This window comes from Triturus cristatus, chromosome 3_1 (genome assembly GCF_964204655.1).
Source record: "Triturus cristatus chromosome 3_1, aTriCri1.1, whole genome shotgun sequence".
Lineage (NCBI taxonomy): Eukaryota > Metazoa > Chordata > Amphibia > Caudata > Salamandridae > Triturus > Triturus cristatus.
Window position 1 is genome coordinate 267,522,295 of NC_140583.1, and position 23,786 is coordinate 267,546,080.

Genomic DNA, 23,786 nt, shown 5'->3' on the forward strand with positions numbered 1-23,786 from the left:
TTCAGTCTAACGTTTGTGTCCACTCGTGTAGCATAGAGAGGGTAGGTCAGTTGAACTAGCAGTGAGAGTCACAGCGATCTGACTGTGAGCCACAATGTACCCTGTTTGACTCTTTGCGTACAATGAATGTACGTCACCACTTCTGTTGACCATCATGTCTGCCTCCCCCATCTTCTCTCCCCCTCCTCCTTCCCTACATACCTCAGCCTTTGTCCCTCATTGTTGCAGGATTAGTACTCAGGCCTGCTGCACCACAGCCTGCCACTAATGTGTTCCTACACTAAGTAAGTGGGAAGGTATAAGAAAGAGTAGAGTACACATATTCTAGTCATCCAGGCTCTCCTACCACTGAGCCTTCACAGGTTGGGCCAGAGTGCATCACTAATAAGGTAGGATGTAGGCAGATGATGGGAACCACAGGCGGGTTCTAGGCACAGGCTGCTCACCACTGGCATCCCTGCCAGGTGAAGATCTTCTGGAAAAACACAACCTTGTTGAAGGTGGCACCTACATAAGCATAAGTGAAACATGGAGCTCTTGAGACCCTGCCTCGTGCAGCCCCATACAGAGGTGTCTGACCTGTGCGTTAACACTCCATAGAGCGCTCTGGCATGAATTCTAAAAGCCTCTGCTCCTAGAAGCTCCCCACCCCCGACAGAAATAAGGATATGGTTGTCCCACTTCGCTTCCCATAGTTTCACACACAGATGCACAACTTATCACCGACAGAGAGAGGGCAAAGCGGACCGCATAGATGCCTCAGCAGCAGTGCTTGATTGGAGCCAGTGGCTTCCGGTGCTCGGCACCAGTACTTAATTGTCAACAACGGCACTTAGTACAGTCTGCCACATGGTGGCACTGCTTGTCTTAATTAGATATGAACTCAACAACAGTTGTTTATTAATTAAATAGACATTAAAATTGACTATTACCTGCCTCCCAAGCCATTCTCATAGCTTTGGGGGCCTCGAATAGGCTGAATTCTTGCACTTGTATGGTGTGATGTTTAGTAGTTGTGTTGGTTCTGTCATTGGCGGTGCTGGTAGGGGCATTGAGTGAAGTGGCCTCCTGACAAGGGTCCTGTACTTATTTTTTTCTACAAATTAAGCACTGTTCAGTGGCATAGATGAGGGGCGTGCAGAGTGGAGGGCCCTGGGCTTCTGAGCCATCTCTCTCCATCTTGAAAGGGTGCCTTCAAGATGGAGCCACAAATGCTGGCGTCTCTCAACTTTTATTTTCTTTCTCAGTCCTACAGTACTTCATCCTCCTGTTTTTTTATCACCTCTCTGTCATTTCTCGTCTATCTCCTTTGCTTCACGCCAATCTTTTTATGAAGATGTTAGCATATCATTCAGACATGCACCTCGCAGATCACTGCAGTCGTTACCGAACCTGTGAGTCCATTCATCTTTCAAAGTGCAGCGAGACACATTTCTGCGGTAGATAAAGCTTGGCCGATTACAAACTTATGAAGGGAGCTGCAGAGAGGAAGGATAAATCACACTAGGCAAAGATGGCCCAACGCAGCCTGAACACAGCAGCATCTCCCAGTTAAGATGAACGTCCGTTCCCTCGCTCTGCGCCTTACATATCTCAGAGAGTTCTGTCTTAATGTGCAGGGCGGTCTTTTCTGAGGTTGTCCCTGGACTGGTTGACACTTACACCAGTGCTCGCCTTCTCTTTGTTGAACTCTTCATTTTCCTGACTGCCTCCGAAATGTCTGAACCTGCACGCCAAAGAATTTTTCAATAGTCAAAATGTCTCCTAGTGTACCTCGCTTCTGCACCCAGCTCTTGAACTAATTCACATAACCCTGGGTAATCCAATGTCATTATCTCTTTTCAAATCCTCTCATTTTCAAGATTCATTCTCCCAAATCTTCTGCACAACCAATAAAGCTCTTGAGTCCGCATCCTACCACCCACCACCCCTCTTCCACCTTTCTCCTATCCTCATTGTCTGTCTGTTCAATGTTAAGCAGACAACACATTCACCTCTGCCCTGCTGCTACTCTGGAGAGCACATGGCTCCTGTCTGTCTGTCTTCTCTTTATTGCAAAATTTGTTCTGTTGATTATCATTGATATACTTTCCTTTCCCCAAAGCATCCCTCACCCGATGCTACTTTAATTCGTCCTCACCCTCTGATCTCAGGGTTTCCACCTGAAATCCACACTCAGATATTCACCAAATAGTGTGCACATATCAATTTGATATTTCAAAGTATACAGTTGTACATATCGCCTATCATTTACCTTTTAGACAAGTTTTGTACCTTTTAGATCATACTCTTACTTGTGAGTTTTTCTTTTTATTTCTCTATTTCTAAACAATATTCCAACAGTTTTCCTCTCTTTTTTATGTTCAATCCAGTCTCTGTTTTTATTTTATTTTACCTCTGGTAAATTTCTCCACTTATCACTCACCATCTTGTTCCCGATATTTTTCATGTTTTCTGTCTGCTTTTCCCCCAGTTCCCTTGTTTGTCTCTCACCTTCTTTCTCTGGTTTGGCTTCCTGGGTTATAGGGTCATCATTCAGGGAAAGCTAATGATAGCCCTGTGTGGCTGTTTGTAACTCCTGTGGACTCGTTTGCAACCCCTGTAATTTAACAAGTCTGCCCCTTGGTCTTTTGAAAGTGAGCAATCATTCCATTTTGTCCATTCCATTCCATTTTGTCCATTCCATTGTCTGCTTGTGAATGTTCTCATTCCATGGTTTTCAGTTTGTTGCTGCTTTGAGATGTTTTCTAAAAGTACCAATGTAGATTTAATAGGGTCAGAGTTTGTGATTTTGCTGTCTATGAAGCTGTTTGTACATGTTCTCAATCTCTGTTTTCTAGTTTGTTGTTTCCTTGAGGTGTTAAAGATGTTTTATTAAAGTACTATGTTCATTTACAAGGGCCAAGGCTTATGTACTTGTCCTGCCTTTGAAGCCATTCAGGACCACACCCAAGGAAGGCACAGATTAAGGTAGTCTCGTAAATTGAGCATCAATGTCTTTGTGATTCAGATTACCTGCCCGTGAATGCCCTGTTCAGAGATAGGGATCAATCTCTGGCCCCATACAGTCACTTCTAAGCTCTTACAAACTTAATGGGCTCAGTTCCGTCTACTGTCCCTTTACCAAACAGCCAGCCATCATGTGTGCGGCAGGAGCGATCCATGTATGGGCAAGGTGGCAACTGCTTAAGAGTTTCCCACCTATATATTGCTACGGGGCAGCCTCAAATTATGTGAATTGATGACAGTCGGTCATGAAGGGCTGGATCCATTCCAGATTTTAAGATAACTACATTTATCTAAATGGAGAAATGCTAAAAATCTGGCATGGATCCGGACCTTCAGGACAGACTTTGGAGAACCCTGATTCATGACAATAGTACCACTCAAGGGGAAGAAGACCTTCACTGGAGCTCTTCAGGTTTTGTTCACTTACTTGAGATGCCTCAAGGTACTGCTGCCATATGCTTTCTTTGGGGTTCTTAGCATCTAGATCAGAACTGGGCCTGACAGATCCCCATGATGTGCTAAATTTGAAGATCATGGGCATGGTCTGCTTTTCCCTAATTGCTTTGCATGCTTGTCGCTTTCCTTTTTATAGGCTGTCATTTTACCTATAATGATCACCTGTCCAGATAGTAGTACCTGTTGGCATTAGGGTAATATGACCCCTCCTTAATGAGCCACATTTTAATAAAGCAAGCATTGGCAAAACCAATAGGTCTGGCTTGTGTTTTCAGCTATAAATAGACCTATTGGTTCTGTTAATTCCACTAGGCACAAGGAATTTGCAATAAAGAATTGAATGTGACAAAAAGTGTGATGATTTAGGGAAGTTTTCAAATGTAAGATAGTCTCCCATGTACTGCAGTGGAACCTCTTCCAAGGAGGTGGACTTACAGATCATAAAGTGAACAGCTGCAAGAGTTAATAGATGTATGCTCCTCCAGGCCAATGTAAAATCTGATTGATGCCGCCTCAAAATAGTGTCTGTAGGGAACTATTCCAAATGCTACTCTACATTGTAATCCATAGGTCGTGCTGATAACTGTACTGTGGAGCTAGACCTAAAAGTGGAAGAGTACTGGCATGAAGTTACCTGCCTTACGATCTACCTGTGTTATTTGTGGGTATAGCGAGCGATGAAGTGAGAGATGTAAAGACAAATGTATTTTTCTTTTACATCGGAGTGTTCTGAAATGCCGAATTAGCATTTCAAATCTGCCTGATAAGTGGAAAATGCTTCTGCGATGCCTTTTATTTGCAAGCGATCTCTTTCCAATTCCCCTGGTACTGTTGTGGGTTCGCCTTACACATGCCTGTTTGTTGTGCGCGTCTTACTGTACTGATAGCTTGCATAATATGCGTATTTAGATTTGCAACTAGCAGAAACCAGGTTTATCAAGTGGCTAAGATAGCAAAGGTTACTTAAACATATGCTTTCCCACGGAAATAACTGACACGGTATAATTCCTTACACATTCAGTTAATTCATTGGAAACTATAATGAGGCGTGGATTGTCCATTTAACTGAAGCCTGAGTGTGGGAGCGGAGGGTGGGGGGGCTGCATGAGATGTCTGTACACTAAACATCTCTTCTTACCACAAGAAAATCTGCTGTGCGTTTAGCTGAAAACTTTTCCTGAAGATATGTGCAAATTGTCATTCATGTTGGCTCACAAAATGAGCTCACAAAATGTACAAAAACAACCAACTGTTCTGTTTTCTCACGCTCCACATTAGGGTGCAATTAGTTCTAGGATTAGGGGTAAAAAGTAGTTTATTTGCGAATAATTTTTGATGCCAATGCGGCATCCCAAAAAATTGCACGAAAATAATTGCCACAAACAGCCACTCTCATTCAGATTGTTTGCTTTGTTCCCGCTTTATAATCTTGCTGTGAATGGCGGCAAAATTAGGCGACATGGCTTAATGGCGTACTTTCAGGAATTAGTCATAACATGAAATTCCCAAAATGATTTGACTTATGCTGGCAAATGTAAATTTTGCCTGGGCCTAATATTAAACTAAAAATAGAAATGGCAAATCCCTAGATAATGTTTACGGCCCATTGTAAATTCATAAATTCTTTTCACGCAATCTATTTTAACATATACAAAACTGGCTTACATTTTTTACAGATGATATTCACCATGGTAATGTCATATGTGTTGGTAAATTTCATCAGAATCCATGTTAGGTAGTAAGATTGGGAACTGATCAACAATAACTTTTAACACTTTGCTACAAAGAAACATAATAGAAATCTACTGACATTTCTCATCTATTCAATATCTGAACAAATTTTACTAGAATGAGTAGTGATGAAATGGTTACGTGGTTTCGATGATAAAATCGATGGAAAATATAAAGCAATACAGACCAAGGTGGGATTGGTTGATTCCAATCATGTAGTGTCAAGAGCGATCTAGGCTAATTTATGCACATGGTCATCAGATGCCTTTCAAAGTCATGTATGGATATGTTGTAATTCAAAACTATTGAAAATAATGGAAGGCCACTGATATCTCAGGGCAGTTGTGGTACATTAGAGGTGTAGGCATACTTTTCTTGACCTATTGGAACTATGATGTAAGAAGATATATTGGAGAGAAATCATGAACAATACTAATTAATTCACAGCCAAAACTAGACTCCATGCATATGTGTTAGAATTCCTATCATGTCTCTGTAAACATAAAATAAATACAATTTTTCTATCATGTAAATAGGGTTGTAGACCTAATGCAAAGTACGGTCCTCCGACATTTGCTAGGCTGGAGTCAGTAGTTTGCTTAAATGAGTGGGAGAATGTAACTTTTTTCAAAATGTTTTATATCTAATAGAGTAGTAAGCAAATCTTCAATGCCACAATATTGGTCATTAGTTTAGACCCAGTGCTCATGCATTTCTCCCCATAAAAAGATCAAAGGGTCACTGTCTTCTAATATTCCTATAATAATTAGAATTAGCCCTAGAGTTTCAGTCCAAGCGTTTATTTTCTCACACTCTTTGTAATGCACATGCTTTTCTGGATAAACACTGCCAATGCATCAATTTTTCCAATTTGGGTCCATTGTATGTACATATGTTTTGTGAGGATTCCTATATTCCTGATGGGGTAAGAGTCCCCCTGAACAATGCTTTGTTAGCAATTTTCTTTTATTAGTAAACATGAGAATTGTTTGCTTGAGCTGAACCCAATGCAGGGGCGGCTCGTCCATTAGGGTGGAGGAGCGTTGCCCCTCTGCTTTCTCGCAGTGCGAGAAGCAGAAACATAAAATGGTAAAACTACCTTTTTATATTTCTGCTTCTTGCACTGCGAGAAAGCAGAAGGGGGTTTAGTTGGGGGTGGGTGGGCTGATCTGCTCTAGGGCAGGGGTGGAGTGGCATGCCCACTGCTGAGGGCGCTGACTGTTTTGTCAGCCCTCTGGGGCCGACCAAATCAGTCATGTGCACTCTGCCTTTTCTCCATTTAGGCTGCATGCAGCCTCCATGAAGAAAATGGCCTCCCCATGGGCGCCTGGCTGGTTGGCGTCCCGACCAATCACAACACTGCCCTTGCAGCGTTGTGATTGGCTTAGGGGAGGGGAGGGAGGCTGCCTGCTTCCTGCCGGAACAGGATATCACTAACTCTCTTTTCCAAGACTACATACGCTATAATAATTAGTGCATACAGTAAGTGTTAGAGACATTGGAACATGTTCGCTATTTTTAACTAAAAGGCTCTGTAACTTTACACTTACGCCCACAGCTAGAGGACTTCAAATCATGTGTAAATCCCCACAACAATGGTGCCCGAGATCAGGTACAGAATCCCTTCTCAACGATTGCACGCAGTAATGGAGCACTAGTAACTTAAAAAAAAACAAAAAAACTCCAGCCTCCAATGTAATAACTATATTACAAACATCAATGTGTTGAAACACATAAAAATAATGAACATTAAATGGTGGTAAAGTTGGAGTAGGAAGAATTATTTATGAAATAAAATAAAACAGCCTACCTTCCTCCGCGACGTCCACCTTTGGTCTTCTGGCAGCCTCCAATGCAGGACCCAGTAGCAAACTCCCCTAACCATCCTGGTGCTGCTCTCACCAGCTGCTCTCACTAAGAACACTGGAGACCTGCGCTTTCTCTAACCCAGCTGTATAGGACAACTGGGTTAGAGAAGTTTGAAATGCGCATGATTGGCTGTCCGTCACAAGACATGCACATTTTAAAGCGCACAGCTCCCTGCTGCCGCCACTCAGCACAGCAGCACTGGCCCGCCCCTTCCTGTCACTCAGTCCAGCATGGGTCATTTGCTGAAAAGTAAAGCGGTAATAAATAAGCATTATCACCATTTTATTCTTCAGCTCTGGCCTGGGGCTTTTCCTATTGGTCAACATTCCTCCGCTCAAAGGGAGGAGCCGGGCTTATCAGGAAGTACATCTGTAGTCTAGGAATAAAAACAGTTGTTAAGTGGTGTAATTTACACATAAAAATGGACAGAGAAATACCAATGGCAGACAAGTTCAAAAGTTGGCCCCAGTCTTCTCGATGTCCACCAATCGACAAAAAAATCAGTTAATTCAGCCGTAGAGGAGGAACTGGGCAGCAGTATTATGCAGAGGTTCATATCCGGGAAAGACGAACCATTGGATGGTGGAGATTCTAAATGTTAAGGGGAAATTTAGTATCACTATCTTGTTAACTTCTCTAGGTTCTTGAGAGGAAACGAGTGTTTGTGCCTCTCACATAAATACGGGTTTGAAATTCTTTCACATTTGTTGCCAACCATATTAACCTAATACTTTCTTTTTGAATGCAGTATTTTATCTAAATTATTGTGTGACTCTTAATATGTACTTGCTTTTTTGATCATATTCACACCATGGCTTTCTTTTTCATAAACAGATATTCCAAATGTCTACATCCTAGTGTCTGTTGCATCCAAAATGAGCAAGCAGTGAGCGCTGAGGTGAATTCTTGGATTTTGACTTCTGGAGTGATCGGAGAAGGAAAAAGAGAGAGGCTGAACCTTCTGGGTGCGTTTTCCCAGGTAAAGCTTCTCCACTCAACCTTCTGAAGGGTGTCCTGTGTATGGTAACAATGCCTCTGTGAAGGCAAGCATGTTTTCCAAAGGAAGGCAATTGTTTTGTCAATCCATTTCTGTCCCCTTTAAAAGGCATGTCATCTGAACAATTTTTTAGTCACCCTCATTCCTGACATTAGACAACACATTTTACTCAGGTCTGAAAGACAATATCTTATTTATATCTTGGAGTGTTTAATAATTTAAATAAACAGCCGGACAGAGAACAGAGGAACAAGGAAAATATGTCCCATGAAATCTTTAGATACTAAGCGGATTAGAAATGTAAAGTTTTATTGATCAGTCCTATTTCATTACCGCAAATTTGCTCCATCCAGTGCAGAGTTTGTGTAAAACAATAAATTGAAGGACACAATATTTGACTAGGAGTACAACCTGCCACCAAATATTGTTGGTGGAATAGATCGAAGTTTTGATTAGACATGTTCCTCGTTATTCAACAGCCGTCCATCTCCTATCTCTTGGTCTCATTGTGTCTTTTTCATTCCTGTTTTTTTGTTTCTGCTTTCCAATTTTCCTCTACCTTCTTTTTCATTTTCGCCCACTTCTGTCCTTCTCTCTCTTGGTCAAAGTCTGAGGATAAAAAATAATAGATTGGGACTCCAAAATGAGTGTGAGAGCCTACCACCTGCTATTACCAGCACACATAATCAAAGGGCCCAGCCCCTGCAATCACAAGCACACTTAAACGAAGGGCCCACCACCTGCTATCATCTGCCCACATAATCAAAGGGCCAACCACCTGCAATCACCAGAACACATAATCAAAGTGCCACCACCTGCAATCACCAGCACACATAATCAAAGTGCCACCACCTGCTATCACCAGCACATATAATCAAAGGGCCCACCAAGTGCATTCGCCAGCACACATTATCAAAGGGCCCACCACCTGCTATCATCAGCACACATAATCAAAGGGCCCACCAAGTGCATTCGCCAGCACACATAATCAAAGTGCCACCACCTGCTATCACCAGCACATATAATCAAAGGGCCCACCAAGTGCATTCGCCAGCACACATTATCAAAGGGCCCACCACCTGCTATCACCAGCACACATAATCAAAGTGCCACCACCCGCTATCACCAGCACACAAAATCAAAGGGCCCACCAAGTGCAATCACCAGCACACATAGTCAAAGGCCCACCACCTGCTATCACCAGCACACATAATCAAAGGGCCCACCACTTGCTATCACCAGCACACATAACTTGGGTTGAAGTAGGTAAACAACTAATTGTCATGCCCAACAAGTCATGTCTCGGCACGGAAGGAATGTCTTTAGGGACTGTTTCTTAGGCAGATGTTATGTGCCTATATTCTGCAAAAGCAGTTAACTTCTTTCAGGGTGGCATGTGAGTGTGTGAAGTGACCGTACAGATTACTGTGTTGCCAGGCACATTTTCCTATCAATTTTTAGGATACATGAAAAATTGTCAATTTATAATGTCAAGTTTTCCTATTTTGCACCCAGTGCAATTGAAACAAAAACATTTTTTTCAATCTATACCTCCTTAGTCAGAGCTGTGGTTAGTGCCCACGTACCACAGAATAAGTGACAGATCTTCCTTCGGGTACGTGTGAAAAGTATTACTGCAGCTTTTTCTTAGACATGTCTCATCTGAGACAGACTCTTGAGAATTATTTTCCGGAACCATAAAAGCTTGAGTAAAAGGCATAATTAGAGTTTGGTATGTATTAGTAGACAAACCCCTTGCAGGGACGTGGCAGGTCAGTTCTTCACAGAAACTCATTGCATTTAATCAAATTTCTCTTTTAAAAACAGAAAACCAAGTGCTTCCAGTGAAATGCAAAGACGGTGCAGAAATCATGCTCTGCAAGGGATGTACGCTGATGCTATAGACATATGTAACGAGCATTGGCATAGCCAATAGGTCTCGCTTTTGGTACCTTATAAGTATTTAGTTGTGCAGCACAATATCCTTGGTGCAACAACATCAACTGTTGCATGGCTAAACACTTACAAGGTCCCAAAGGCAAGACCTATTGGCTATGCCATTGCTTGTTTAGAAAAGCAACAGAGTGGAGGACCAAAACTGGGTACAGAAGTAGGGACATATGTGAAACCTACTCTCCTGAAAAGAGAACAAAGGTCGGTGTACAGACATAATAGTAACCGAATAGGCTTGAATGCTGATATACCCTGGCATCAGCTCAAAAGCATATAAAGAAGTCTGGTTGATGATCCTAGGAGCAGGACTCTGCAACATTGAAATGTACTGGATGGGATTATAGTATGACTGGAAAAAGAAGGTCAGTCTAATAAATAATAGGCAGCAACAACATTTCTTTTAAAATTCAAAATGAGATCCGAAAGAACGACAGACGGGAACTGGCACCTATGTGGGAACACATACAGTAAGAATGGTCCACAGTGTCAAGAGTACGGCACGAAAATTCCAAGATGAGGGCAGGGGTTAGCTAAGAGATAGCAGCATCAGCACTCTAGACCTCATGGAGTCATGGAACACATAACGTGACGTAGGGAGACGGAATAGAGCAGAGATATAATGACGTCCACAGAAGCCGCCTGTACACTGCGGAGGGTAGCGAGTCGCAAAAATCTAATGACACTCCCATGACGAAGTAAGTGTGTGAAAGGGGTGTCGGAAACAGTGCACGGTACAGAGCGCTGGGCTTACCCACATCTAAACAAAACTGGGGGAACAGGAGTGGATTGAATGCCCAAAATATAATGATCCCCGTTACGAAACTCACCACTTGCAAAGAGAGGTACGAGCAAGGAATGAGACAAAGCACTCAACTCGCAAGTGGCTGGCATGGTGACAGTGAGGAATGTCTAAGGGGGTACAATCCCAGACATTTGGATGTATGAATGGCAAGGGGAAGCACTAACGTACGAATGAGAGGAAATGCATATCTTGCACACGGCTTGCGCTATGATAACAAGAGGGTATTGCATTAGCAATGGAAGTGTGTGCTCACCTATTAATTACAAAGGTCAAGTTTAACTCTGGAAATCTAATATCCGAACGCAGACGCCTCTCCAAGAAATAATGGCACAGCATGTATATAGGCACAAAATTAACAAGCATTGGCCGCGTGGCCGTAAATGTAAAGCGGCCGTGAAAGCGAAAGTGATCGCGGGGACGTGCTCTGTGGTTGGGGAGGCGTGCTGTAAGGGTGCCGCGAGGAAAGCCAGATGGCGGCTGTGCGTGTGCTCGTGCGCGTAACCGCAAGCTTGAGGCCAGCAAAAGCGTGTGGTCCGACTTTTAAAAGCCCACTTACTAAATGTCTTGCCAATGCAGCGCATGCGCAGGCTCAGGCGAGACCTAAAAAGCATGGTCATCTATTTAGACAACAAACTAGAGATGGTCACCCAAGTATCTGTAGTTATTTCATCCTACTGCTTTTAGTTAATACAATTACGTCCTATTCTTCCTTTGTTTTCTGAAGAGTTATGGAAAAAGGCTGTGGGGGCGATTATTGGATCCTGAATTGACTGTATATAGGAATGACAAATATCCAAATGACTTTAGCTTATTCATAAGCAAGCTGCCGGATCTGTGACCTCATCTCCTTGTTTCAACTTTGTGAATAATGTACACAGACGTCAGTGGCTTCCGGTTCCTAACACGGTGACCTTCAAAGTTAATTGTTTAGTACATAAATCCTGGTTTGGGTCTTCGCCTGTTTTTCTGTACTATAGGCCAATTACACTTCCTGTCGCTGGTTGATTCCTCTGCCTCAATTCTTCTCTGTATCCCCATTTCAGCAAAGCCTTTAGAGGTAGGTTGTTATCTCTACTGGCCCCCTTCTGTGCCTATAAACTTAAAATCCACTTCCTCACATCAGCATTTTGGCAGAAGCTTATCTTTTTTCAAATGTATTCTTTGTTCTGCTCATAAGTTGCCTTTTTAGCACCTTTGGTTGTTACTGCACTTAGCAAATATTTTTTTAAATTTTATATAGAGATGGGGTTCACCTCTAGCACAGGTAGTTGACTGACCCTTACCTAACACAGGAAATGCAGCATTGTTTTTGGGCAAAAAGTGATGCTGAGAGTGGTCCTGGTGTCGCAGTATGGGGGAAGCGATGTTGACTGATCATGCAGAGTAGGCTGGTTGGACAGCGGGCCCCTGTCGTCCATCACTGAGTGGTCCCTACGAGAAGCAGACGAGTGGCCGTATTATAGCAGTGCCCCTGGAGTGCAACGGACATTTGCGCCCGCTCTGTGTGCCCCCGGGGCATTTTGTTGTTACAGAAGGGGCCGCAGACATTTGTGCATCTCCTTCTGTAATAGCGATTGCACTGGCGCTCATATAGCACCAGCGCTTCATGAAGTGGGCATTTTCCATCACAATCCAGGAAAATGCGCTGTATCCATAATACAGCCCTAGGGGGGAGTCTGAACGCACTAGGCCTGTAAATGTGGCTACTGGCTGCTATGCTTAGATGAGCTCTAACTTTGATGGTACTTCGTAGGTGTTGTTGCTACCACAGGGATGCTGTTTGCTAAATAGGCCGTGAGTCCACAGTTGTTGTGCTGGTTTGCTGGAGCTCTATGCCATCAGTAAGGTGGTGCTATTATGTGCCCATGGGGCAGCTCTTAGCTTTGACATGGTACTTAGCCACCCGCTTCCAAGTACTCAAGAAAACATGGAGTTGGTGGGCCACAGGATTAGTTCACTGCAGGGTATGTTGGAAGTAACTGACCTTGATTACAAGGGAAAAATAGGAAGTGAATACAACAATCTTTCAGTGTACACCTTTTGAAGAGCTGTTTTCTCACATGCCACAAGTACCCATGCAGCCCAGCATTCCCTCTGTGCCCATGCCTATTTAAGCACACACTGCCCACACAATTGTTCACACTGCCCAAGACGCTCCCTTCACCCACCTCCTAGTGATTGTATACCACTCAATCTTTGGCTCCGTGTTCTGCACATACCTTTTGCAGCTAAAACTACACAAACATTTCCATCTATCTATCTATCTATCTATCTATCTATCTATCTATCTATCTATCTATCTATCTATCTATCTATCTATCTATCTATCTAATCTATCTATCTAGCACTGCTTTTAACACAGAAATATTTTTGTTGCTTGCAGTTTATTAATTGTAATCCTTCTAATATAGCACAGTGAGCTATGAAGGACATGTGACTCCTACACCTTGTAACCCTCACTGTCTTATGTAACCCATCCTATATACTGATTTACACACATAAGATTTATTGTCAATGTATAATATATGCATGTGATGTAAAGTGATCTGACACCCTGCACTGTGATGAGTAGCGTTGCAGCACTATAAAAGAAATAAAACAAAATAGTGACATTTAAATTATTTGTGAATATACTGGGACAGACCAACACATCTGACATTCTTACAGTGCAAGCATATGTCTTATTTACAGGGACTGAATAGTTAAAAGAATGCATTTTTTAAGTAACTGTTCCAGTGGCGGCTTCTTCGGAACAGGGGTGGTGCGGCGAGGGGAGAAATGGATAAAATAAGTAAATAAACAAACTTACCTTCACCGCCGCCGCACGTCTCTGCTCCATCCTCACTCTTCTGGCAGTGCTGGAAGCACCCAGGCTCCCAAATTCTCCCAGCCAATCAGGATGCTGCATCAGCAGCATTGTGATTGGTCTGAGTGGCCTGTTTGGCTGCACAGGCAGTGCCTAGAAGCCTGAGCATGTTCTCCACCAAGCTGTGCAACACAGCCAGGTAGAGAACATGCTAAGTGCGCATGAATGTTTGGCCACCCTAGAGAGCCAGACAATCATTCATGCACACTTAGAGAGTCCAAACCACCCCTGACTTTGCTCATCCCCACCCTGCCTGGGCTCCATCCCGCACAGAAAAATATAATGATAATAACGTCTATGTTATTATCATTTTATTTTTATTTTTGCACTGTTCAAAAAGTAGTGGGGCGACGCTTCTCGGTCTTAGCGGAGGAGCCGCCACTGACCTATTACGTGATAAGCTGTATGTGTTTATTTCGCCTCCATTGTGTTTAGGTGTGAACCTCCCAATAGCTACCAGCCAGGACACTCAATTCAAAGAAGAACCGATGGCCAATTAACTTCAGCCCTTGTTATGGGCCCAGCTGGAATCTGATAAGCTCCTTCCCCGCCTGCACGTTGCTGGTCAGAACAAAAGCAGACAACCTGCAGGCGATGCCGACTGTATGCGAAGGCGCTGCTGACTGTGTCTTAAAATTACAGGGCCCAACCTCTTGGCAGGGTAGATTGCGTTCGCCCTGTGAAAAGAGTGGGTAGACGTTGTCTACATGCGTGTACCCTCGACTTGTGCCCTGCCTAATTGTATGTAAACATATACATCAAGGACTGCATATGGCAAATGTCCCTTTGTAGTGCCAAAACACACCATCACAACCATGCACAGAGCCAAGGAGGCCTGAGACCCACTATTCTATTACTATGAACCTCGAACCCAAGGCACAGTTGGAGTCTCGTTCTCTTGAGCAGCCCCCTCTCCAGGGCTTCTCCCTCACTATCCTCCCTGGGCAGAGGGTGGCAGTAGAGGTGTGGGAAATTCCTATGTGGTATGTAAAACGCAGGAATTTCGCCTGTCTGTGTTTTTTCTCCTGCAGCACGGAAGAGCACTCCGTGGGGGGTTGGGGCAGTGGTCGAAGTGGGCGGGAACAGCAGGGCACGGCGTGCCCCTACTTTTTTAACTCTAAAGATTCAGTTCCCCTACTTTTTTATTTTGAACATGCGTCCCTGGACGTAAGAAATATCCAAGGCCTGCAGAGAAGTCTCGTCATTAGTGGTTGTTCGGGGACGGGCGGGGAGAATGGAAGGAAAAGGTCTACGTCTCTTGCTTCCTGCCCAGACAAGACAAGGAAGGTGTCCGCTTCTGCTCTGCCTCTGGTAGCTGCCCCCCCCCCTCTTTCCTACCCTTATGCCCTCTCTTTCTGTCTAACTCCTCCTCACTTACCGTGACTCAAGAAATGGTTCTCACCCTCTCTTTCTTCCTGTCGTTCATTTGTTCCCCTGCGAAATGGATGCAAAAAAGAAAACAACTTTTGCTGGAAATGCCGTTTTGACATTTTTATATTCCAAAGTGCAGCCTCGGAAATAAAAGGGTTCATAATATGAAAAATCAATAACTAAATAAAGCAAGATGGAGTGTTCTTAAAGTGGCTAGATTGGTTTTATTCAAACCCCAAAAATATTAGCGTCACTTTATCGAATTTGCCATACCTGGTTGATGGGTGGATTGGAAAACAAAATGTGTAGGGCGGCTTTGTGTTCACGAATGTGGTCTTTTTAAACCATACTGCTTACGTTTTGTAAGCATTTAAGCAGTGGACATTGAAATGGGTCCTTTCTGTGCCCTGTAGTTTTCAGGCAAAAATACTCGTTGATTTCTGCATAAATGTAAAAGCGTTAAGTTCACCATGTTGTTTCTGCTTACATTTCACATGCTTTATTAAATCTTTCATTCCCTATGAGTGTTTGCTTTTTCCAGCATGATGTTACTTTTTCCTTTAGGCAGCATATTGCTCTTGCCTAGTGCGTAATTTGAATTGAGTCGCATCCAGTTGTTTATAGCAGGTCAAATTGGATTGTAGTTGCAGGCAGTGTGAATTTCTCTCAGTGGGGCAGTATGGTGTTCAGTGAGGAAGCGGATGTAGCACTGGGGGCAGAGCTGACAAATTTAGAACTAGGAAACCAGGTTCAGCCTTCATGAACAATCCCCCAGACCACTCTCCTGAGGGAGCACATTCCCATGCTAGACCTTAGAAGGCCCCGCAAAACCGGAAAAGCCCTGGTGTCTTAGCACCAGCAGGTGGACCCTAGCAGTGGCAAGTATGGGTTCACCTTGAAGGCTTGCCCACCAGAATACATACTGAAGTTCACCTCCAGTCTTGCGGCAGGCCTACAAAGTAGCAGACCCTGGAGCAACAGTGACTCTGTCACTGAGGTCACAGGACCCCTGAGAAGAGCCAGCTCTAGGGCAGTGCGACTGGTGTGACTGCAACGAGTGCTGATTTTGAGGGGGGTGTTGTAAATTATGGTTTTAAAAGCACTTGCTGCCTCCTTCCTGGCCTACAGCAATTTTCGGCAATAATAAAAATGTCATGATAACTCCGGTGAATAAACTGCTTCCTAGAGCGAGATCGGAGTTTTGTCTAGTGGAAGTTTTTACTCGTGGAAAGATAGCGCAGGGGGTTAATGTGCCTGCTGCTCAGAACATGTACCATGCCCTTCACAAAGTGCACATATTTAAAATAGGTCAGTGAGTTACTGCTTTTGTCAGTAAGATCCTTTTGCTACTTGCAGTTTATAAGTTAAAATCCTAACAAAGAGCAGTGAGCTATTAACTTTCATCTAAGAGCTGCACACAAACTGCAAGGTATAAACAAGAGCGTTATGGTTTTTTCCCTCAGCCTTTGATGATCCTATTGTTGCAAAAAGTGTTCATTTGGATAGAAATCAATAATGATTATTAAAGAGAACCCCCAATCATGGTATTAAGTTGTACATTCTGAGTTTGTGTTTCTCCAGATCAATCACTATTAAACTATACTGCCTACTAGTATGGTTGTCATGTGACTCCTACACCTTGTAGTCCTTTGTCTTATGTAACATTTCCTATACAGTGATTTACACACGTAAAATTGATTGTCACTGTGTATATTGCTGACGACAGAAACTCCTTGGCTTGGAAACAAACGGCTTGTGCCTCCACTTTTAAGCATATTTGTGACATTCTGTGGTTAGAAACATATCCCACTTTGTGAATTTATTTTAATGTCAATAACTCATATTAATCATTAAATAATCATGTGTATCCATTGGTTGTATTACATAACATAATAAGCTATAACTGATCAGTAAAATGCCAAACAAATACTAAAAATTGGGATGTGTTGCCAATCCTGGCCGCACCTCTGGCTCCGACCACTGATCCAATCATCAGGTTATTCCCGCCCTCTGATTCTCTGCCCACAGTTCCCCTACTTTTTTTCCCCACTTCGACCACTGGGTGGGGGGAGGTCAGTTGCTTTTAGAACCACTGCGAGATACTCACTGCAGTAAGGTAATTACTCCTGGCAGTGCTTATGCAAGAGATGCTACAATAATTTCTTGTTCCTTACATTGCTCAAAGCCCGGAACAAGGACTTCTTTTTCTGTAGTGCATTTTGCCTGCATTACTCTCTTTTCAGGTCAAAACCTACCAGACCGTGCAATCAGTGTACTACTGAGAACACTGGAAATGTGTTACTCAACCTCGCAACAAAATCCCTGCATTATGCACCAACACAAACCATCGTACATTACATAATGAGAGACACAAAGACACCAATCGTTACACCAACACGCATCATACTCCATACAGAACATCATACACACACTCACTGGTGCACAATATCAGCCATTACCATGACACCTTTATATCATAACATGCACACCATCAAATATTCCACCAGATAACGACACATCACATTCAGCATCCCATGCAGCCACACACATACATAATCAAGCACTGTCACACACATAGTCAGATACAACAATATACACACGCGCTGTGATGGAAGCCTAGGCTATAGTGCTTCTGCCTGTGTTGAACCTCTGATGTGAGTGCAGGACGTTTGCCTCGGTGAAGCCCATGTGCTACTTGTTATTTGTGTTTTTATGAATCTTGAGAAACCCTTTTCACTATGCAAGGGCCAAAGCGATTGACTTTGTCAAGGATTGGTTATAGGGGGTGCTCACTTTCAGGCCTTTTAATTTGAAATTGCATCGAATCCTTCCAGCTGCGGCCAGTTTGCACGTAGGCCTGCCTTAAACATGTTAAATGACTTCTGGACTCCTGATTCAGTTTCAGTCGAGTGTGTAAGCTCATTCCTAAGACTCAAGATTTGGCCTTCCATGATCAAATTCAATAGAAGGCCAAACTACAGGGAGAACATCACAAATGCATTTCCAAAATGTGGGATTCGAGTGTCCCATGTACCACTATGTTTTTTCTGTTTTAAAGCACTTCATGGAACAGGACCCCCAAAGAGCAGGAGGGCCTCTCTTTAATTCCTACGGAGAAGGACAGACCACTTTCCTTTATAATAAAAAGAAATGTGAAGCAGTATTTACGTGGTGTGGAAGACTCACGCACACCATTTTACCCCCCAAACTCCCCCCCCCCCCTCATCATACTTGTCTGCTGCAGTGGAAAGAATCAAGCATCAAGTTCATAATGTTGACAGTGAGCCATCAATGCAGAATGTGCTATGTCCTGGTGCCTAATCCCATTTCATTTTATTCCAGTATAAGTGTTATAACCTGATTTAGTCCTTGGAGGGCGTCCTACCGTCCTACCTCTGGGGTGGAAGTCATGCCCTCTGCCACCCTGGCAGTGAGCCACAGGCTATACAGATCCAGACCTGTCTGGCATGGATCCCTCTGCTGTGAAGGGAGTCGTCACCCCGTTGCTGCCATCTCAGCAGTGAAGTTGGCCAAGCGAGTGCCTTAAATAAAGTGCTCGCTCGAACAACTTTTTTTATTTAGGGAAAACAAACTCCCAGTGGCAGGAAAAAAAAGTTACGGCAATCCAATCCTGATTAGCCCAAATACCACTCTGACCCAGTGGTTCTGTGGCGCACTTGTTGACGCTGTCTTTATTTGATAGTTTAAGATAAAGTGCCTATGCAGGATTGAGGGCAGTGTAAAGCTTCAAGACTAGATGAGGCAACGTGTCCCTCAATGGCATCCAACACAAATGAGTCGAATAGCATTTCAAAAATAAGCACTTGGAGTCCAGAATAAAAATGTAAACCATGAAGATTTATTAGGAATAAATCAAAAGCATTTTTCACAGGACAAATTATAATCAATCAGATTGCATAGCATAAGGCTCAGTCAAATGGATGAATATAAATTAAATTAAATCAAACTTAAAATATTCCAAGTCCAAAGACGGAGACAAGCCAGCACGAGCTCAGTCTCCAAATCGGGGGGGGGTGTCAGAAACTGGCTGAGCTCCAAATGTTCTAGTTTATAAAGACATTTTCACCACAGACATCAATGGAAATCGTACAGTCATCATAGGGTGAGAAAATGTGGCAATGAACTGACAAATCTCAATGCTTAATGCTACAGCATTGCCTAATACCACCCCTCAAGCACTACCCCCTAAATGAACATTAGTATGCCCTATTCTTCCCTAATGTCTTATAAGGTGGCAGTACAAATCTAGCTATGTAAACAATAAAAGTCCTATAAACAATGATACAGGCAGGAAGATCCTTGAATGTAACAAACGGCTTCTCCTGTGATTCTTCGAAAACAGCATGTCAATAATGTAATTGTATTTTTATAGCGCTTACTACCCCTAACAAGGCATCAAAACGCTTTTTCAGCAAGTAGCACGCTACTCCGGAACCCATAAAGGATTAGTGGTGAATTAGTATATTTAAATATGAAAGTAATTTGAGTGGCGGATATGTTAGTCAGTTATTTGGATTGAGAAGGATAGTGGAAGAATAGAAGAGGGAAAAAGCTTTGCATTTACATAGCAATTGCTACCCCTGATGAGGTGTTGAAGCACTTTTTCAGCTAGTAGCACGCAACTCCGGAAGCCTTAAAGGATTAGTAGTGAATTAGTACAGTGAAATATCAAGGTAATTTGAGTGGTGGATATGTTAGTCAGTTATTTGGATTGAGATTGAGGATAGTGGAGGGATGAAAGAGAAGAAAGGTTTGAATTTATATATATATATATATATATATATATATATATATATATATATATATATATATATATATATATATATATATATATATATATATATATATATAAATTCACTGAAAAAACCATAGGTTTCACACATGTTATAGTTAGCGGAAATTTTACTGATAAAAAACCAATGAAATTGCCCCGTTATAGTTAGTGCTGGCAACTATAACTCACGCGACCGCAATCCTCTGCTGATGCTAATACTGTATTTAGACACTTATTTGCCCATGTCTTCTTCCATACATTTTTAGCTATACATATATTACAAATATTTTTTTTATAAAGACACATATGTCATCAGCAGAAGATTGCGGTCGCGTGAGTTATAGTTGCCAGCACTAACTATAACGGGGCAATTTCATTGGTTTTTTATCAGTAAAATTTCCGCTAACTATAACATGTGTGAAACCTATGGTTTTTTCAGTGAATTTGCAAGGTTTTTTAAATGCTAATTCCTAACTATAACGTGTGTGAAACCTATGGTTTTTTCAGTGAATTTGTACGGTTTTTTAAATGCTAAGTTACTTTACGCCATTCGAGGCGTGCGCGCCCACTTAACGCAGTGCCTTTCGTGCACGGTTTTTATCAACTTTAATAAGCCCTGTACATTTGGTGGCCTTCGGCCACCAAAAGCACAGGGGGTGGGGTCAATGTGGATAGTGTTTTTTTTATTTTGATTTTATAATTTCATGTTGCCAAAATATAGTTTTTTTACTGATGTAATAAGCCCTGTACATTTGGTGGCCTACGGCCACCAAAAGCACAGGGGGTGGGGTAAGTGTGGATAGTGTTTTTTTTATTTCTATTTTTTACCGTACGCTTACGGTAAGCGTACGGTAAGCGTACGGTAAGCGTACTCGGCGAAATTGCCGAAAAAAAAATAAAACCGTTTTTGCTCTTGGGGGATGTTTGGGGACTCCCTCAACATGACTATGTGGGAGGGAGTTGTCAAAACAGCCCCGTAACATGTTTTTGGGCATCATGTTTGATAAATAACACTCAGTGCGAGAGAGAAAATGGCGGCCGCCGCTTCCTGGTTTCGGCCGATTCGAATGTTTACTAAGATCTAAGAGCCAATCAGAATCGCGCTCGCGCACGCCACCGTACGCGTACGGTAAGCGTACGGTAAGCGTACCGTAAGCGGGCTCAGATATATATATTGATTTAAAGGCTATTTTCTCAGAATCTACTGAACAGATTTACACCAAACCTACAAAAGGCACTTCCTTGACATAGGGACTACCTCTCTGACAAATTTCTAGTAATTCTGTTCAGCCGTTCGGGCTGTAGCTCTGTCTAAAGGTCCTATGGAAAAATGCATGGGAAAAACGCGTTTTGGGACCCCCCTTTTATCTCAGCCCCCGCTTGACGAATCCCCCCGAGACTTTCAGGGTAGGAGCGGAGCGTAGCGCCCCACCTATTTTGAGAAATTCGCGAGGATTCATCGACCGGCGCCAAAGTTATTCAAAATAGAATGTTGCGGATTTCCTATGGAAAAGGGGTCCTAACTATAACTACCTACTGGCGACCGCCAGTAGGTAATATATATATAGTGTACATATATGAGATTACTTATCTTACCTTTAAAATGTATTCACTAACAAACTTTTACGAATGAATGAATGAATGAAAACAATTCAGTAACTATGACAATTCACTTTTGTAATACAACTGTGGATAGATGCCCATTAAGAAATAACCGATTGACAATGTATGGTCTAGGTGACAGTCCAATTTCCAGTGGCAGAAAGTGACATGCCACACCAGAATGTGTGAAAGACGAAAGGGGATGGCAAATAATAGTGTATCACTAAAGGAATCTATAACAGGAAGTGATACTACATGCAGGAAGGAATGACAGGATGTGAAACGTCAAATGAGGAAAAAGTAACAGGAATTTACATGGCACGTTTAGAGAAAAAAACAGGAAATGCCTGGAATTTTGAGGTCACATACATTGGGGTATATAGTTTGTATCATCCAATGAATGGGTGACCTCCTCTGCCATGGCAATAGTTGGTTGAGAACATCACATAGACAGATCCATAGGAGGGCAGGAGTGACGGGGAAAGACCATATTTTTCCGATTCAGAATTGATCACCACAACTTTCACAAAAAGAGGAAACTGCAGCAAACTAGCTTCAGAAAGGAAACAAAATAATTAAAAAGAACTACATACCAAAGACAAGATATACAGTTGCAGTTTCCGGGCTTGTGCGCACCTCACAGGTATAGTCTCCACCTCCTTAATTCTTCTCCACCCTTAATATGCTGTAGGTGGAATATGTTGGGCCCGAGCAAGAGACTGGCCCATTGTTGTAGTGAGCCTTTTCCTCCAGCACCTTATTGTTCTTCCATTCAATGCTGATATCTTCTGGGTAAAAGTTGGTGACATCACAGAAGAGTGCAAGAGATTCTGCCTTAAGAGGGGTCTTCTACATTAGGGTTCTGGAGGGTCACAGTTGAGGTCTTCTTCTGAAGGTATGAGTCCCTTGTTAGAAAATGAGTTTTTTTTGTTGTTTATTTACGGTGTCAGAACGAGAAAATGAAAATGCACAACATGAGTTCAAATCCAAGATGGATACCAGGCCAAGTTTGGGCCTAATTTAGCTAAGCACAGGAAAATTCAATTCTGTCAAGTGCAGCATTTTCAATTTAGTGCAGAAATGTACATAAGATTTAGTACAATTTTATCAAATGGACATGAACTTCAACATACCTACAGCTGGGTCAGTGGTTGATGCTGGCAGAGCAGTGCTTAATTTAAGCCAGCGTTTTCCAGTGGTCGGCACTGGAACTTAATTGCTAACACCGGCGTTTATGATGGTCTGCCATATGGTGGTGCTGTTTATTTGATTTAGAGACGGACACAACAACAGTTGTTTGTCAATTCAATACACCTTACAAATAACTAATACCTGCCCCCAAACCATTCTTATAGCTTTGGGGGGCTGGAATAGTCTGAATTGCCACACTTGATGGCATGCAATAGTAGTTGTGTTGGTACTGTCATTGGAGGAACCGGAAGGGGCAATGGGTGTGCAAGCTGCATTGGCCTCCTGACAAGGGCCAACACTTGTTTTTTCTGAAGCAAAGCACTGTGGCAGAACCTCTAATAACCCAGCAGTTCCTCCAACTCTAAATAGAGAAGGAAAACCACAGGATTTGTTGGTGGGAGGTCTGCCGGCGCTCAGTCAAACCTTAGATAAGAGTCCAACTATCAATTCTTGCGAGATACAGAACCTAGTTATTTATCATTTATAATTGTTTTATATTATTAATGACAGGCAGTATTAGATAGTTCATCCTAACCTCCAAATTCAAACAATATCAACATCATCCTTCTCCAAGATCCATTGTTGTAAGACTCCCACAATGCATGCGGCTATGAAATGTGGGAGATATTTCTTCTATTAAAGCCACCAAGCTCAAGCTCTGTACCAGGCAACTGCCTCCATTTCAGAAAGCCCCTGGCTGACTCTTTACCCAATAATTTCTTCCTTCTTTACCACTCCCTTCATCTTTGTATCCTTGGTCAAGCACCCAGGGACCACCTGTAGACAAGTGTACAATATGTAACTTCACTACAGACATGCAGCAATGCTTTGGGCACTGGTATGGAAGCAAGAGCGTAAGAGAAGGTCGCAGTCATCTACCTCATTGCTGATGACTGGTCCAGCCAGATAAAGATTACCTTGAATAGTGAAGCGGGAAGGAAGATGTTTTGAAAAAATGCTTCCAAGGACGTTGCTGGTGCTGGATTTGTATGGTGTGGGTTGGGGCTTTGCAAACGTATAATTGCATACGACCAGCTAAGGACAATTAGGGAATTTCGGCCTCTGAGTAGTAAGTGGAATTTACTGATTCACCCACAACTGCTCAATGCACAATAAGAAACTGTTTAGGCTTTGCGCTGCAGCA

General features: G+C 42.7%; 1 protein-coding gene across 8 annotated transcripts in view; it reads left to right on the forward strand.

Annotated features, from left to right (window-relative positions):
• The window catches only part of LINGO1 (leucine rich repeat and Ig domain containing 1), a 3,568,664-nt gene that overhangs the window by 886,659 nt on the left and 2,658,219 nt on the right, over window positions 1-23,786 (forward strand). For all 8 annotated transcript variants that reach the window (XM_085643857.1, XM_085643861.1, XM_085643859.1 and 5 more), the window contains one exon: window positions 7,900-8,044. The gene's annotated coding sequence lies outside the window, so the exon portion shown is untranslated. The remainder of the gene's footprint in view (window positions 1-7,899; window positions 8,045-23,786) is intronic.